The sequence below is a fragment of the Leiobunum rupestre genome, chromosome 2 (assembly GCF_980474605.1).
Source record: "Leiobunum rupestre chromosome 2, qqLeiRupe1.1.hap1, whole genome shotgun sequence".
Classification (NCBI taxonomy): Eukaryota; Metazoa; Arthropoda; class Arachnida; order Opiliones; family Sclerosomatidae; genus Leiobunum; species Leiobunum rupestre.
In genome coordinates this window covers 46,764,742-46,782,729 of record NC_143385.1, presented here as the reverse complement: position 1 = coordinate 46,782,729, position 17,988 = coordinate 46,764,742, and positions in this window count along the sequence as shown.

The following is a 17,988-nucleotide window of genomic DNA, read 5'->3' as shown; positions in this document are numbered from 1 at the left end:
CTACCCTTTAACCCTCTAATCTCGGCTGACTGCGCTAAAACAAGATTTAACCTTTAAAAAATACCAGATTAGGCCTTCATAAATTCATTAATAAAAAAAGACTTTATTACCTATTATGCTTACGATGCCTGTCTTAATTTCAGTGAATCTAAGCAGCTATCGGTGGTTCTGTGGTAGAGCGCTCGACTGCCAAGCCGAATGGTCTGGGTTCGAAACCTGGGTGGCGCATTTGTTTTTAATCAATAGAGAAACGCTAAATTAGAATTTCTTCGATGCAATAATTTCAATTTCAATTCTATTTCAATTAAACCAAAATTTCCTACTCTATTAAATACGCTTCCGATAAAGCTGAAGGTCTAATTTTCAATAAGGCGTAACAAGTGTCGGTGGTTCTGTGGTAGAACGTCCGCCTGTCAATCAGGAGGTCTCGGGTTCAAATCCCGCCCGATGCGATCGCAAATTGATACTAAGACGAATACCGTGTACAACTGGTGGAAACCCTGCCATTGGACGTTGAGAGGTAGCATTACACTCAGCACTCGGTCCGTCCCAAAGTCATTAAGAAGAAGTTGGAGAGAAAACGGCCATATAAACACAACAGACTCAACATGCACAACCATCAGAACACAAACACAACAAATTCAACACTCACAACCTACGCATAAACATTACAAAAACGTAATACACCAAACCGTCACGACGGTGAGCGAAAAAACACCATCCAAACCAAACCGCAAATGCATCCGTTAACGCTCACCGTCACACGGTGGTTTTGCCAACCCTTTGAGAAACTGCGTACGCAGTGATTACACTTTGCACCGAAAATGCGAACGCGTTCGCAGTCCTGACAGACAGACAGACCCACCAACAGACCCACCCACAGACCTACCCACAGACCCACCCACAGACCCACAGACAGACCCGGTCGTTGTATAACCCCTCCTAGGGGACTTTGTCCCCTCGGAGAGGTAAAAACACGCGAGTCAGTGCCGTAGAACCAATATTTAAAAAGTGGTCAAAAAATGAGGTTTTACGGTAGCCGGCCAAACTATTAATTTTTGGCGGATGAAACCGATAAAAAAGTCGACTTGGCCTTCCTGTAAAACTGTAAAAAAAAATTTTGATCGATGGAATAAAATTATTATTATTATTATTAAAAAGTTGTCAAAAATGAGTTTTGACGGTAGCTGCCAAAACTATTATTTTTGGTGGACGAAACCGATAAATAACGAAAGATATTGGAAAATAAATAATAGTTGCAATTGGTTTCATCGATCTAACTATTATAGTTTTCTAGCAGAATTAAAAATAGGGCAAAAATTTCACCTGTCGAAGACTTTTTAAACAGAGTGTACACAGGTAAATATATAAACATTGTTTCACGCCGTAAGATTTTTTATGTACTTTAACTCTTTTTAATACTATAATTATCTTGTTAATTTTATATCTAACAGATATTATTTATATCACAAATTGCTTATGTGCTTTAAAGAAAATAGTTACTAAATTTTGTTACTAAAAATTTTTAAATTTAGTTTTTGAGATTAACTTCAAACTCTTTCGTATATTTTTTATTTTGATAAGACTAGACGCCTCACTTTAGTTTTTGGACCTTTTTTACAACTGCCTGATTTAAAACTAAGCCGTTTAGTATCTGGGTGCGGTATCGTTCCCCTGTAGTGTTTTATATGACAAAATCCATGAGAATGAACTTCATTAGATTTCAGTTCTCCTTTCTTGTCAAAGTCATACCAGTTGCACAATACGCCGATTCCTCGGCTTCCTTGCTTTGGTGGTTTTACTGGCTAGAGTACTCTCTACTTTTTCCCTTTCCAGTCAGATACGAAAAGCCCAGCGTTAAACCGACAAGATATCCTTTCCCTCCTGTCTTCTTAAATATTGTCCACTCGCCGATTTTGATAAAATCATTTTTAACTACGGTTTTGGACGTTACTGCTTTTTTTTGAATTTCACCAGTGTCTTTGGTTTCGAAGTGTCTTGAAAAACTCTCCGAGTGCGGTCGTTACTTAAATAGTTATCTGAAGTGGTCAATAACCAACAAAGTGAAGATTTTCCGACCATAATCGTTCGACCGCATTTTGTTGTAAGTTTGACAAATATACTTTTTCTACTACGTCCTTCATTACAGAGAGCCTTGTTAAGTCTTCGGAAAAATTTCTAGATTGTTCGAATGAATGGTCGTCTTCGTGTTCCAAACTAGAAATATCGCCACTATCAGTAGAGCTTTCCTCGGACATTTTAAAGTCCAATTCAGTTTCAGACTCACAACTCAAATCATTGGTTAAGAGATCAATCGGAGATAATGGGGGCAGCTGCCAGTCAAATAGCTGTTCCGAGGCTCGCTCCGAGTTTGAATACAGCCCTAGCTGCAACGCGTCGTTGAAAGCGCATTCTCTGGCTCGAGCAACTGCATCGTTAATTTCGTAATTTGTCGGAAGTTTAAAAACTGTCTCAATTCGCTGACACTGACAATGCCGTGGAAATCTCAACTTTAAATTTGTGTTTTCGCCTTCACATTGACTTACTATGTCGCTTTGAAGTTGAATTCGTTTAAGTCTGTTCATTATATCCAACATGATAAAATTTATGACAGTTGAATACGTAGTCGTCAATGAATGGTCCGCTCTGAAAAAGCTCTCGCACGTTTCACTGCTGCCCAGGGCAGAAACAACCTTTCTTGCTTTGTTTCTCTCAGATTATCAATGACGGTTATTAGCGAATGTGCGTTTATTTCAACACATATGTAAGTATTGTAAATAATGAAGTTGTCTTTGACATTGTAGTCGGGGTGATGTAGAACCCAAGTACGCCACAGACGAAGAAAAAATACTACGTACCAAATATTATACACTATGTCAATAGCTAACATATCTTTACTTAGAAATGATTCCAAAGATTTTCTTAGTAATACCAGGTACTGAATACAGTTCTTTCACTTTCTGAAACATCTTTAAGAATCTCGAGAACTCTGTTGTCACAAATCTTCTCCACCGCTTTAAAATTCATTTTAAATCTGATTGGGGTAGACCATGATCATCTTTGGGTAGACCATGATCATCTTTGGAATATCGTTCTAAGATAATATTTAAGTGAGAGATTGAAACCAACTTTTGTCCAATACGCAAAATATTAAGAGCATTTTAACAACTTGGTACGAAATTTCGTTCCAATGTGAACAGTATCCTGCACGCATACCAACGAAGGATTTGAATCTGATTGAAAACATGGTCGGTTGGAATGCGCAAGAAGCCGTCGACAATTAAGATTCAGAACTACTCTCACACTCTTCAAAAGTTTACTGTCTCCATCGGATGACACGCCTAAAATTTCGATTCCAAGTTCAGCGGCTTTTTGTTTAATGACCTTCCAGCGAGACATAACATGATGCGCTTTCAACGGTTATCTGTACCATAAATATAAAGACAAAATGAGGGAGCGCCAGCTACGAGCGGTTGTGCCATAATGACGTACGCCAGCCCCGCTGGACACTGGTTTGATATATGGTCTTCAATGCCTTTAGCTGAATTGTTAAGTTAGACTAATCTACTTTTTCGCGTATTTTATCATCCTTCTCACAGTCCATAGGTGGTCTCTTCTAACTTAACTTATCGTATATACTATTCTCCACCACACTCCCCCCTTTTCGGCTTTCCGTTGCTATACAACGCGTTTTGAAATTTTTAATGTTTAGGCTTAGTTTCTCTTTTCGATATAACAGTCGCCAGCCAGATTTCCCGCACGGTACTGATGAGTTCCAAATAGAACGAAACCGGTCTACCGTTGGAATTTCTGGCTATTTTATTTAGTTTTTATGTAGTTTATTACTAGAAGATCTATTTGATCCGAGATTCGCTCGAAGACCTATCGGTACGAGTAAGTAAGTTTTTTAATTTCTTCAAATTTGTTTAGGATTAGATATAATTATGGACTAATCTACTTTTTCGCGTATTTTATCATCCTTTAGCTGAATTGGCCTGATATACTAAAGGAACGGGAAATCCAGTTTTTGCATTGATGGGCAAAACTAGACCAATTATATGGTTGCTTTTTGGGTCATATTGAATTTTCCCTGTAATTCCTGTAGCGTCTTCACTTATCCACACTATCAGAGGAAGGTTTTTCTCAATCAGAATATGCCTTGAGTTCGGACATTCGAAGCTGTCCCTCAACCATTGTCTTTCATGCATTTTAAGACAGTAGTAACAGATGGTAAAGGTAAATTAGATTGGAGAGTCTCGTATAACATACGTCCTCCTATTACAAACACGTAGGTTGAAAACAGCTTTAATGGGTCGTCAAATCGATGACCAGATTTTTTGAGCCGTTTTCATTAATCCAGAAAGAAAAGCTCCCACCAAATCGTGCTCGGAAGCCTTGTTTTCTGTGGACTTACGGTTTAAAGTCGAAAAGAGGGTTTCACTTAATTCACGATTTTCATTAATAAGATGTAATACTGTGTTGTTTGAAATCGAATACATTAAATTTTCTCCTTCTTCGTTCAAGTCTACTGTATTTCGTTTGGTTCCACTTGGACGTCGGAGTCATTTTAGATCTTTTATTTAAAATGGTGTAGTCGACCCCAACTCCACACTATTGTTGGCTTCCCCCGACACTTTTATCTTCTCGCGCGAAATCTTGGCTTTTCGGCCTTTAGGATCATCAATATCACCATCATCTAAGCCTTGGTCGGAAATATCATCTATATTGTAGGTTATTTTCTTTCCAGCCGCGTTTCCAACTAATGCTGTTCTGTTCTACGGGTCGTTTACTTTTACATGGTACAAAATTGACCCTTGATTTAGAGCCGCGTTTATGAAGAATTTAACCTTGTCTTTCTTAGAATTACTGGTTAAAGCAACGCATTTAATGACAAATCCGAGAAAGTTATATGAGTTTTCAAATGTTTAGAAAAGTTAGATATGATCCATCGAAAATTGCCATTTTTACAGATAAGCGTGGGGAGTTTTAAGTGAGTATCGCAAAAATGGGCAAGTTACTTGTGCAGTAAATTAAATTTATCCCTCAGTGTCCAACGGAGAAAAACCTTGAACAATGACATGGAATTGAGCGATTTTTTACCTATTTCCGAATCCTTTTCAAACCGACTATTAATCCACTGTGTAATAAATTTTTTAATTGCGTCATGTTGTTCTTGCTCATCATCTTTAATATTTCGTTGTTGCGTTTCTTCATTTCCTTTAGATAAGCTCATTGCAGTCGTTACTTTACTTGTTGACGGCGTACTCCAATTAACTTTAATATTTCTCCAAATATTTATCTTCGTCTTTAACATCGAAAACGTGGAACTGAACACGGTAAAATAGTTTGGGGGTTTACTTGATATGAATTCTTTGACGCTCTCGAGTAATCTCTTATAGCCTGGTAAAATTTTGAAGTTTTCTTTTTTATTAGCATAAATAAATTTCAAAGTCCAAATTAATAATTCATCTTCGTGTATCTTGTTTTACCATGCTTAACTATCTTTTAGACTTGTTAGGCATTTCCAACAAAACTAGTGTCCAAGGCTTAATCTCGAGCTTAATACGGCAGGTACAACCTCCAGACGGTTGAAAATGTGGATACTACCCTTTATAAAACTTTGTGCAAAGTGTCCTGCTTGTGTACAGAAATATGGTATTCGATATGCTTAGGCATACCGCGGCTTACTATTTGGCCAGATTTTAAAACCTTACTTATTTGTCCGTCAACCTTTAAAAAAAACATTGTGTTCAGTCAAAATAACGATATCTCAGTGATTGTGTTAATATCGTATTTATATTATTGCTATATTTGAATTACTTTTAGCAAGAGTCACAATAGCTACACACACAAAAATGTACCTTTGAAAATACGAAAATGCAAGTTGGCCAGCCAAAATATACCTCTCCTCAGAAGACTTTGTCCATGGAGAAATAACAGGAGGGCCGACTCAGCCCCTGGGGTATGTACGTTTATTTTGAAAGAAGAAGCTAGCATTACCTGTCTGTCGTACTGTACTAAATAGCGGGGCCAATTTAAAATTATCCTGTTATTCCTCCATGGTTTGTCTATGATATTCTATATTTTCAACTTGGAGATGAGGAAGTCAATCGCTCAGCTGTAAAAGATCCACCTGCTAAAAATTCCATCCTGGTTCGATTCCTGGTCACGACGGTGTTATAAATTAAAATAATTAATAAATTTTAATTCAATTTATATATTTTTTAACATTATAGCATAAATTGACGTTAATAACTTTAAAGAAGCGCAGGGGCGTAGGAACGTTGGAGGGGGCAAAGGGAAACAAAAAGGGGTCCTGAGAATTTTTTTTTAATTTTTAATGGAGTGTAGCTTCTCCGAATGTATGTGTACTTTTTACTACTATGTAAATTGGCGGGAAAAGACTGAAATTTAAACACAGTTGAGGTTCTATAAGCTTTTTATGCTTTTAAAATGAGAATTTGAGGCTTGTGAAGATTTCTACTGACCAAAACGTTGGAGGGGGCAATAACATTAGTTGCCCCTCCCAGCAAAATTCTAGTAAGGGGCATCGCCCCCCTTCCCCCCCCCCCGGTTCCTACGCTCCTGAAGAAGCGTAAGGAACACGAACTGTCTCCAAGGCTGTTTGTCTAAATATCGTTTTAGAGTATTTTCAACCCTCTGACGTAAAGGTTATAACAATTTTTATCCCCTGACCGTTCTATTAGATCTGGGTAGGCCTACCAGTTGCCAATTGTTACTATTATTTTACTACTACTGCGAATCTACTATAACCGACTGCCCGGAGTACGCTACTATTTGAATTTGTGGGTAGAGATTAAATAAGGAAATATATTTTGCCATACCAAAAGACCAATTTTAATTATTTCTAAACAAATAACTTTAAACACTTACGCGACATAAAAATGGTTAAAACATGCACACTCTTAAATGAAAATCAATTAAAAACTACTAATAAACCTCCTAAGCTAAACCCCATTCAGATGCCATTTTCACCTAACCTAATTGTGTGCCATCTGCCATGATATTAAATCTTCGGTTTAAACTTATTACTTATCACAAGTCTTTTCACTATGATACGAAGTCCATCGAGGGGATGGCCAAACCCATTAGGGTGAAGGGACTACGTTGTGGTCGTGAGTCAGGCGACGCTCGAAGAGTTGAGTTTTTCGTCCAGCGAGAAACGTCGAAGATTCGTTGAGCGAAGCCATCTGGATGTTGATGACTATGTGACGGTTTTTCTTGTCAACTAAAACGACTAAGTTACTACCCGAATAAAGATTTTCCGACCGATGAAATGACTTAGAGCATAATCCTAATTTTACGTTATATACCAATTTTTACGTTACAAGGTCAATAGCGAAAAAGCATCCGCTTGTTATAAGTCTAAAGCTTGTTTTCCACTAGCGCGCGCAACGACGCGTTTCTCAGCTTTGAAACGTTCAAACGTTTTTACGCGCGTAAAGAAAATAACATTATGACGCGCGCTAGTGGAAAACAAGCTTTACAGAATAAATTGACTTTTATAAACTTATTAACGAAAATTTATTATAGACTAAATTGACGTTAATAAGTTTATAAAAACGTAACAGAAGACGGACTTTCGTTTGAGTTGTTTCTCTAAATATCATTGCAATATAACTTGTGTCGGTAGTTCAAATCTCGGTTGCCGTATTTGTTTTTATTTAATAGACAAGTGGCAATATATGAAATACACTACGAAATAATTTAAATCGAACACGAAATCCTGTTATATTTAAATAACAAATAAAAGGTAAAACTCCATTAACAATACGGGTCTGCTTATGGTTAATTTATAATTATCTCTTACGCTTAGTATGTGTCGGTGGTTCTGTGGTAAAACACTCGCCTGCCATGTAAGAGGGCCCGAGTTCATAACCTAACCGACCCTTTTGCAAATTGATTTTAAGACATACAGCGTGCACCTTCTGTGGAAACCCTGCCATTTGGATGCTACGGCGTTTAATGTAACAATTAGAGCTCGATCCGTCCCAAAAGTCCATAAGTAGTGGCAAACGGGGAGTAGAAACATAAAAATCCCAACATACGCCATAACGCACTAACACACCAACTCTACACACCTACATACGTCACCACACAATACAAACTCACAAATTGCACGTAAACACATAGAAGAAAGAACGGTTTTGGCAAACAACTTTTCCACAATTTCAAAAACTTGCGAACGCGGTTTTTGACCTACGCCCCGATACTGCGAACGGGTTTCCGCAGCCAGACAAACCCATACAGACACGGTGATTGCAAAACCCCTCCTAATGTTTTCATGGAGGTAGGAAATACGGATTTGAGGAAATCGGTATTTCTATATCCGTGCTACACTGAATGAAAACGCTCATATTTGAGAAAACGCGTATTTTCTGAAATACGGGAAACGCACCCGTATTTCCTTGGTAAATCTGGATTTTCTTCGAATGAAAACGCACGAACACAGGTTTATTTAGTTGGAAATGTAGTAACTAATAAGTAGTGCTCGGACTTTGTTTTTTTTATTCACTTTTAGCCTTAATTTAAATAGTAATATTTCAAGATGAAATAGCTGAAGAAAAGAAAGTGGATACACCTAAAACTTAATAAAAACAATTATTTATAAATTTTGTGTTCGTTGATATATTAATTTTCCTAAGCTAATAAATTGGGAAATTAATAAAGCTAAAGCGGTTTTTAGCAATAAACTGGGATCCATTTGCTTGGAGTTTACACTAATCACGCGCTACTGCAAAATGAAAGGACCGGCCAGCTGCCCTTATCCGAAGGAAGTCGAGAGAGTAGTAAGAACATTCCAAGTGTAGAGGTTTCTGGGGGGGTGAAACCCGGTTGAAAGTCGAGAGTGGACTTCCATGAAAACGACCAAATACGAGTTTCTTAAAAAGCTCCCCGCTGAGAACAAAATCGGGATTTCCTCAAATCCGCATTTCCTACCTAAATGAAAACATATAGTCTACTAACATAGTTCCCTCGGAGAGATGAAAATTGTCCTTTTTACACACAATCCTAAGGATTTGTGTGTATTAGTCTCACGTACAGTGTAGCCGATGCCGATGCCGCCGTGTCGCGCATATCTCTTCAACGGTTAGGGCTAGAAAAGTCAATGATATCTCGTTCGAATGTACATACATCGCCACTGATAGCCTTTCATAAAGTTTTCAAATCGGAGCCCTAGAAGTTGGGCATTTTCCCAATTTACTATTTTCGGTGGTTTCGCTTTGTGTGGTAGATATTTTATTTCAAATTAAGTCCGATAACGTTAAAACAAATATTATTGGATAGCTTAGGATTCAGCGGACCTACAACTTCGGTTATATCAGTAAATATTAAATTTAAGTATAGTTTTCAGGGTAATTTACGGGACCCCAATTTTCGTGGTTTTATATTTTCGCCTAAAAATCTACATACAGTTCCTTAATTTAAGTCTGATTTTCATGAAAGTTATATTTTTGAATAGCTGTGGTTTCCATACAACCTAGAGTTGCAAATTCGTTCCTTAATTTTAATTCTAAGTAAGGTTTCTTGGGCAGCGTATACGGACCACCGCCATTTCCAACAATGTAAATCCGCGTGTTTATAGAGGTCTACTCGCCCGTTTCCCTCTAGCGTTTTTCAAGGCCGTTCAAAGTGCGCCGCGCTTTCAATGTATGACCAGAAGTAACAATTAAGTGTGACACTGATCGACCTAGTCTTCGGCGTATGACCAGAAGTAATAAGTGTGACACTCAACGTAACAAAGAAGTGTGATCATAAGTAACAAATAAGTATGAAACTAATCAAACTAGTCTTTGTCGTATAACCAGAAGAAATAAGTGTGACACTCAACGGCTGACTAGTAGTAAAAAATAAGTGTTCATCAGAAGTAAAAAATAAGAGTGACACTGATCGAAGGAAAACTCGGAACAACTCCTTCCGCGTTGAGTTTGCAAGTTCTCTCCCCACTGGTTTAAGGGGTTTTCCCCAGAGCTCTTCGGTTTCCCCTTCCATAAAAACTTGTTGAGGTTAACGGTAATAGTTAGTGTAGGGAGCTGTTGGCTCGATCGCGTGGCATGCTGGGCTTGCCACCACCCTCCTACGCAGTGTAACCCGGCCACCTGAATTAAAGGCTTCAAAAGTCGCTTGATGACTTAGGCCTAAGGTGGTGCCTAGCTGATTATTATTATTATAATTATTATCTTCGATGCTTTCAAAGTATGACTAGAAGTGTTAATATGTATATATGTGTGACCGTGGATATATTTTGGTTGTGATACCGGCGTTGCAGGTTGCTGTGAATAGCTCAAACAAACTTAACTCATTAGATGGATTGTGTTTATTCTGACCGTCGTACATCTTGTTTTGTTGTAGGTTCGTGCAAATAATATATACTTAAAAACAACATTAATTGTCATGGTTTGCACAATAAAGCGGTGCCCACATTTTGCCTAAAAATAATGTTTAGAAATAGAAAACCCAAGTTATCGTAGGTTCGTGCAAATAATATATACTTAAAAACAACATTAATTGTCACGGTTTGCCAAAAAAAGGGGTGCCCACATTTTGCCTAAAAATAATGTCTATTAATAGAAAACCCAAGTTATCAAGGAACGATACCGAAATTAATTTAAACCACAAAATGTTTTCTTTACATTAGGCCGATATGAACCAAGCATAAATAGATCCCAAATGTCATATTCACTGATGATTTTGATCCGTGATAATTACGTGATAGGAAAAACCAGCCGTTCGTTCGACTTTGAACGGCGCGTCGTCTATCAGATGAACAAAATTGTAAATCGATAAGATATAAAATTATGCAAACTAGTTAGTCAAACTTGTGGTTGCGACCGACTTGCATGTGTAAAATTTAAAGGTTACTGATTAGAAGTTTAAAGCTTAATAGTAGTAGATTAGTATCTTGGCCGAAAGAATATAGTTGTTTGTTCTGAAGTTCTTGATGTTGCACTTTACATTAATGAAGTTAGGTGTGATGTTGGAGTTCTTACAGACTAACAACCGAAGTTGTGAAAGATCTTTTATCAGTTTGGAGCGAAGACGCCAGAATTTGTTTGCCGGGTTTCCCACGTGCGGATTCATAATAGTAGATTAGTAATGGCACTTATACAGAGAATAAGATAAGACTTAACGAAATTCTACTTTAAAAAAAAAAAAGTTTTTATTTACTAAAATAAGACGACTAGTTTCGCCGACCCATTCGGGGGCTTCATCAGGTCTAAATTCGGCGAGTTTACACTTGTGGTTAATATACCTTCCAATAGGTTTAAAAAAAGTCAAATTATACAACAGATAAGAGATATGGATCTAAATCATCGCTTAATAGTCACCTATGTTCCGAAGTGGTAAATGACGAGTGGCAAATATTGGTAAATACCGACATGACCAATTATATCTTTTCTGGCAAAGAGTGTCAAATATTTTTTTTATTTTAAAATAATGTAATAAATTTAATTTCAGATTTGTTCTATTTTAGTCAAATAATACATATAGATTCATGAAGCTTTGAGGTAAAATGAACAATTGGCCAGTGATAACACTGATAAACCAGATAGACGTAAACTCCATTTCGAAGAAAAGTCCTTTTAGTGGATATTATTTATTTTGACTTATTTATATCATTTTAATGCGATTATTTATTATTATCCATTTTTGGCCACTATTTGCCACTGTCCTGGACTTTACTCCAAAAAAGAGACATTTTGGTATTTTATCCAGATTTAATTTGAAACGTTTTACCGCACCCATTCACTTTCGCCTTTGCTTGCTCGAGGCTCTCGTAATTATAAGTTTTGAAGCATCTCAAACGTTAAAAAATAAAATACGTATAAGAAATTTTTCTAAAAACCATATGTTGAAATTTACTAACGCCCTTAATGAACAAAATTGGGATTATCTACTCGACTACGGGGATAATGTAGATGGCGCTTTCAATCGCTTTCACTCCAATTTTCTTAACCTTTATAATCACTCATTTCCTTACTACCAGGGTTCTCACAAGTGGATAGATGATAAAAATGTACATGCCAATAAAACCCAAAACAAATTCAAAATTATATCGAACCGATGGTTTACCCCCATTTCGCCCAAAATAGTTCTCCCAATTCCAGTTTATCCCAATCCCATTTCTCCCAATTCCCATTTCTCCCAATCCCATTTCTCCCAACCCTATTTGTCCCAAACCCCATTTGTCCCAAAATAGTTATCCCAAATCCCATTTGTCCCAAAATTACACTTGGTATATATTACATGAAATAAGTCTAAGTAATTCTTTATATTCCTACAATTAGGATATTGTAGTATCCTCTAGTCCATAATAGTTACGCGCGCATTTCAAACCATAGATATTGAAAATTAAATCTTAAGCAACGAGCACGGGTCTCGAGCAGGGGCACGAGTAAAAAGGGTTGGGGGATAAAACGACATTCGGGATAGGGAGTTCAAACTGTATAGAACCAAATAAATTCAGTCTTATCATTTTCTCCGAGTCTTCTTTAATTACATCATTTTAACAATAACATAATAGCAACCTTTCACCGAGAACACTACATTGGCGACGGAGATACTTCGAAACCCATTGCGAGACAACTACCAAGCATCTTTTACTCCCAAGTCAAATATTCGTAAGCCTAACAACAAGGGAAAAATTCAAGAGAAAAAAATCGCTTTTTCATTTACCCCGTGCTTTGACACGCGCACGTTTTCAAAACTTTATTTTAACGAACTTTCTCACAACGATGATGACGCTTCAACCGCCGACTCTCCCACCATTTTCCATCCAAGAAAATCGAGACGATATTTCATCTAGATGGGAAAAGTGGCTACGACGTTTCAATACATTTCTTGTCGCTTACGATATCAACGATCCTGCAAGGAAAAAGTCGCTCCTTCTTCTACATGCTGGGGAAGAGGTTCAGGACGTCTACGAAACCTTACCAAACCCACCACCACCTGCACCGCAAGCAAACGCCCCAGTTCCTGACGAATACGACAACGCTATTCAGGCCCTCAATGATCATTTTTTACCCCGCCGTCATACGACTTACGAAATTTTCAAATTCAGGGATACTCGCCAACGTGAGTTCGAATGTATTGATGACTATCAAACTCGTTTGCGCTCATTGTCTAGGACATGCGGCTTTACTGAACCCGATACCGAAATTCTTCGACACATTATTCAAACTTGCACGTCTCGTCACCTTCGCCGCATAGCACTTCGAGATCCAAACATGACTTTGAATGACCTTCTAGCCACGGCTAGATCATACGAACGGGCTGACGAGCAAGCATCCAAAATTGAAACCCAGGCCTATAAATCTGCTACCTCTGATATATCCGTGGACGCCGTTCAAAACTCAACTCGTAACATGCCTCAGACAAGCCCAGGTGACGGAAAACCAACAACTCTGTCACCGTATCAATGCCACAATGTACCAATGTCAACACATCAAAACGCACCGCCTCATCAATACGGCCCGTCTCGTCAGATTCAAAGGCCACAACCCACATATTCACAACACGGTAGTCGTTTTCAGTATTGTTTCAATTGCGGAGACCAATTTCCGCATCCACGAGGTCGCTTAGAATGCCCGGCGAGAAATACGCAATGTACATGGTGTGGAAGGTACGGACACTTTGAAAAATTCTGTAGATCAAAACAAAATGAAATGGTGACTCAACATTCAAGAAACTCTACTGCTGCCTTTATTCAACCAGAAGATGAAGTTGTCTCACTGGCGACGCAATTGTGTACCCTTACACCCTATTCGGACCATGGCTATCAATGCTGCCCTCTTCTGCCCCCATTGAAATCTTCAGTTAGCAACCAATTGATCCAAGTCTTCAACATTGGTGGAACAAACATTAAAGCACTAATCGATACAGGGGCGTGTGTTAACGTAATTAATTACTTAACTTATCAGAGTCTTCAACACGCACCCGTTCTTACACCATCGGAAATTCGGGTATATCCATTTGCATCTATGGAACCACTTCCCCTCATCGGGAAATTTTCCTCTGAAGTAATTTATGGGACTCAGTCGTCCCGGGCCATGTTTCACGTTTTACACCCTGACAAGTCGGCCTACAACATTGTGGGTGCTTCGACCCTTCAGGCTCTAAATATATTCCCAACTCTTTCGAATTTATCATCACGTACCACAGACAGCAATTGGAAATCTACAGTAAATAAATACAAACAACTTTTCTCAGGAATCGGTAAATTGGAGACGTTCAAAGCCCATCTCCACATTGACTCGTCCATACCACCTGTTGCCATCAATCACCAACGTATACCATTTCACCTCAGGGAACTAGTCAAACGAGAGATAGAAGAACTGGAGCGTTTAGATATCATCGAACGAGCTGTTGGTCCAACCACTTGGCTGTCACCAATAGTCATTGTTCCAAAGAAACTAGCCTTAAGCGCACTACCACACAGTAATTGCGGTTCACGGATCATGCGTTACTATTCAAAATAAGGAGGGAAAACAGCTAAAAAGGAACTGTTCTTTGTTGAAACCTGTGAAGAAACAACACATTGAACTGCCACGTGATATCTACGACAGTCCTTACCACGAAAACCTACCCCTACCAGCACCACCAACACAAACACAACCAAATAATATCTTAACACCACTTGGAAGAACAAGGGGCCGTAACAGCGCACCAGTAAACCATCAAAATTCCCAGAATCGTCAACCCAATCTTCGTCCACGTGAAAGCATTAGACCACCGGAACGATTCCAGCCTTGAAATGGGAATATGAATATGAATATAGATTGGCAAAATTATTTTTCTTAATAATATTTTCTTTATTGTTTTTGTTTTATTCGACAAAGGGAGAAATGTAGTATCCTCTAGTCCATAATAGTTACGCGCGCATTTCAAACCATAGATATTGAAAATTAAATCTTAAGCAACGAGCACGGGTCTCGAGCAGGGGCACGAGTAAAAAGGGTTGGGGGATAAAACGACATTCGGGATAGGGAGTTCAAACTGTATAGAACCAAATAAATTCAGTCTTATCATTTTCTCCGAGTCTTCTTTAATAGACGCTAAAAGAAATTATTCGCTCCAAAATAAAAACCGTCAAAAGGAAGGGTTTTTAAATTAAAAACGCGTGAATCTCGATGATATCGCCCATTTTTTCGTCGCACGTGTAATTATTTATTCTGATAATAAAATAGAATCACGTGGGCTTAGCAATATTTATCTGCATTTGTCTTAGCCAATAAGATTATCCCTTCCGAGCAAGCACGCGCCAATTTACGCAATGAACCGATGAAGATTTTCAAATCAATTTCTTTTAAGATCTATTACATCATTTTAACAATAACATAATAGCAACCTTTCACCGAGAACACTACAGATATGCCTACTAACCTAATCTAACCTAACCTAACCTAACCTAACCTAACCGCGCAATTACCATATATTTGGAAAATAATGATTGGGAGAAAGGGGAATCCATATTTTTGGGAATTACAATTGGTATATATTACATGAAATAAGTTCAAGTAATTATTTATATTACTACAATTAGGATATGCCTACTAACCTAACCTAACCTAACATAAACTAACCTTACCTAACCGCGCAAGTACCATATATTTGGAAAATAATGATTGGGAGAAAGGGGAATCCATATTTTTGGGAATATTGATCGTTGGGAGAAATGGGAATAAATTTTTTTGGGAAACTTGATCGTTGGGAAAAATGGGAATACATATTTTTGGGTTAAATGAACTCCGGTTCGGAGAAATGGAATTGGGACAAATGGGACACCATGTTTTTGGGAGAACTGATAACTTTGGGAGAAGGTAAAATTGGGTTAAATGGGAACATACCGAACCGATGACCAAGTGAAATAAATATTAAAAACAATAAAAATACACGTATTAGATGTAATAACCTTACAAGAAACGATCGAATAAACCACTATAAACATGAACTATCTTTAGTGCGCAACAAAGCCAAGTTGGAAAATAATCTAATAGGAAAGAATCGACCTAAAAAGAATTAAAACCCCATCGTACCGTTAAGAATTTAATTATTTTTTTACACCCAGTAAACAAAATATCGTACAGTCCGAAATTAATAAAAATCTACATAATATAAAAACACTATCAAACTCAATGGTATTGTTTTTACGCCTTGTTTTTGAACTGTCCGACCCTCACGTCGTTCGGCGCTCCGTAAGGAACCATGGTGGACGTCAGATACTGAGTCTCTCATTTGGGCCAAGCGTACAGCGTTCCGGGCATTTCGTGCTTCCCCCACTATAGCACTTCGCCATGAGTTTGCTACTCGCCGTAATGCTCTTACCAAGCATATTCGTAGGTCAAAATTCAAATACGAAGCTCGACTCATTAATGAGATTCCCAGCAATCCAAAGGCCTTATATTCTCACGTCTCTCATTCCCTTAAACCAAAAAAGCCTCTGTTTCTAGTCGAGACTCTCGAAGGCGATACACTCCGTGAGCCTGAGGCAATAGTTGAGGCGCTTAATGACTTCTTCAAATCCGTTTTTACACCTGAACCCCACTTGGAGGCCATCTACCTCGGAGACTTTGCTTCAGGGATTGATCTAAATGAGTCTCTAAACAGCGTAGATTTTTCTCTATCTGACCTTGGTGTCACTTATAGCTCTGTTCGCCGTTACCTTTACCGTTTACCTATTCACAAGTCTCCCTGCCCTGACAACCTTCATCCACGTCTATTACGCGAAGGCGCATGCATCATAGCTTATCCCCTCATGGAAATATGTCGCCATTCGCTCCAATCTGGTAGGCTACCCGCCATTTGGAAACAGTCCAATGTTACCGCTCTCCGTAAATCCCCCACTTCTTCCTCAGTTGACACATTTCGGGGTATAAGTTTGCCGTGTATTCCCTTTAAACAGTTAGAGACGCACGTTAGAGATTCTCTTGTTTCTTTTTTATCTTCTCGTGTTTTTTTTCTTCGGACCAGCATGGGTTTCTTCGGCGACGTTCGTGCTTTACGAATCTTTTAGCCACTTTAGATCTCGTCACTAAATCCTTAGAGCTTGGTGAATCTGTAGACCTGATATATCTCGATCTGCGTAAAGCCTTCGACACCGTTCCTCATTCCCTCCTTATCCGTAAATTAGAATTACTCAATGTCCCCCCTTTGCTAGTTAACTGGATTGCTAATTTTCTTACCGAGAGGGTTCAACGCGTGACATTAGGGGATGTCGTTTCCTCCTGGTGCCCCGTTAATAGTGGTGCCCCGTTAATAGTGGTGTTCCTCAGGGTTCGGTGTTAGGACCTACATTGTTTGTCATATATATCAATGATCTCCCGTTAGCTATTCGGGAATCTTTTATTAGACTGTTTGCTGATGACTCCAAACTTGGGCGCGAAATCAAAGTATCCCACGATTGTCTATTGTTGCAAAGTGACTTAAACGCTTTGGACTCCTGGGCCGCAACAAATGGGATGAGTTTTAACCCTGATAAATCCACGGTACTCCATTGTGGTCCTAACAATCCCCTTTTCCAGTACCGGTTGGGTGGTCGGGTCATCAAGGCCAGCGAAATTGTTCGTGACCTTGGCGTCATGTTGGATGGAAAAATGTTAGGCACCACTCACAGTCGGGTGGCTGTATGTTTTAAAACGTTCGTTTTCCTATTTCTCTATCAAGTCCTTTAAGGTATTATATCAATCTTATGTCCGTCCGCATCTCGATTATTGCTCGAGTATTTGGTTCCCTCACCTGGTAAAGGATATTGAGAGGCTTGAGAGAGTGCAACGTAAGGCCACCAAGATGGTCTCTGGCCTTCGTTCTCTGTCTTACCCTGAACGTCTTGAGCGCCTTGGTCTTTTGTCCCTTTCGAATAGGCGTCTGAGAAATGATTTGGTTGAGGCCTTCAAACTAATTTATGAGTTGTATGACTTCCCGGCCACCTCCTTCTTTACCATTCGCTGGACGGGTAGGAAAGCTCCT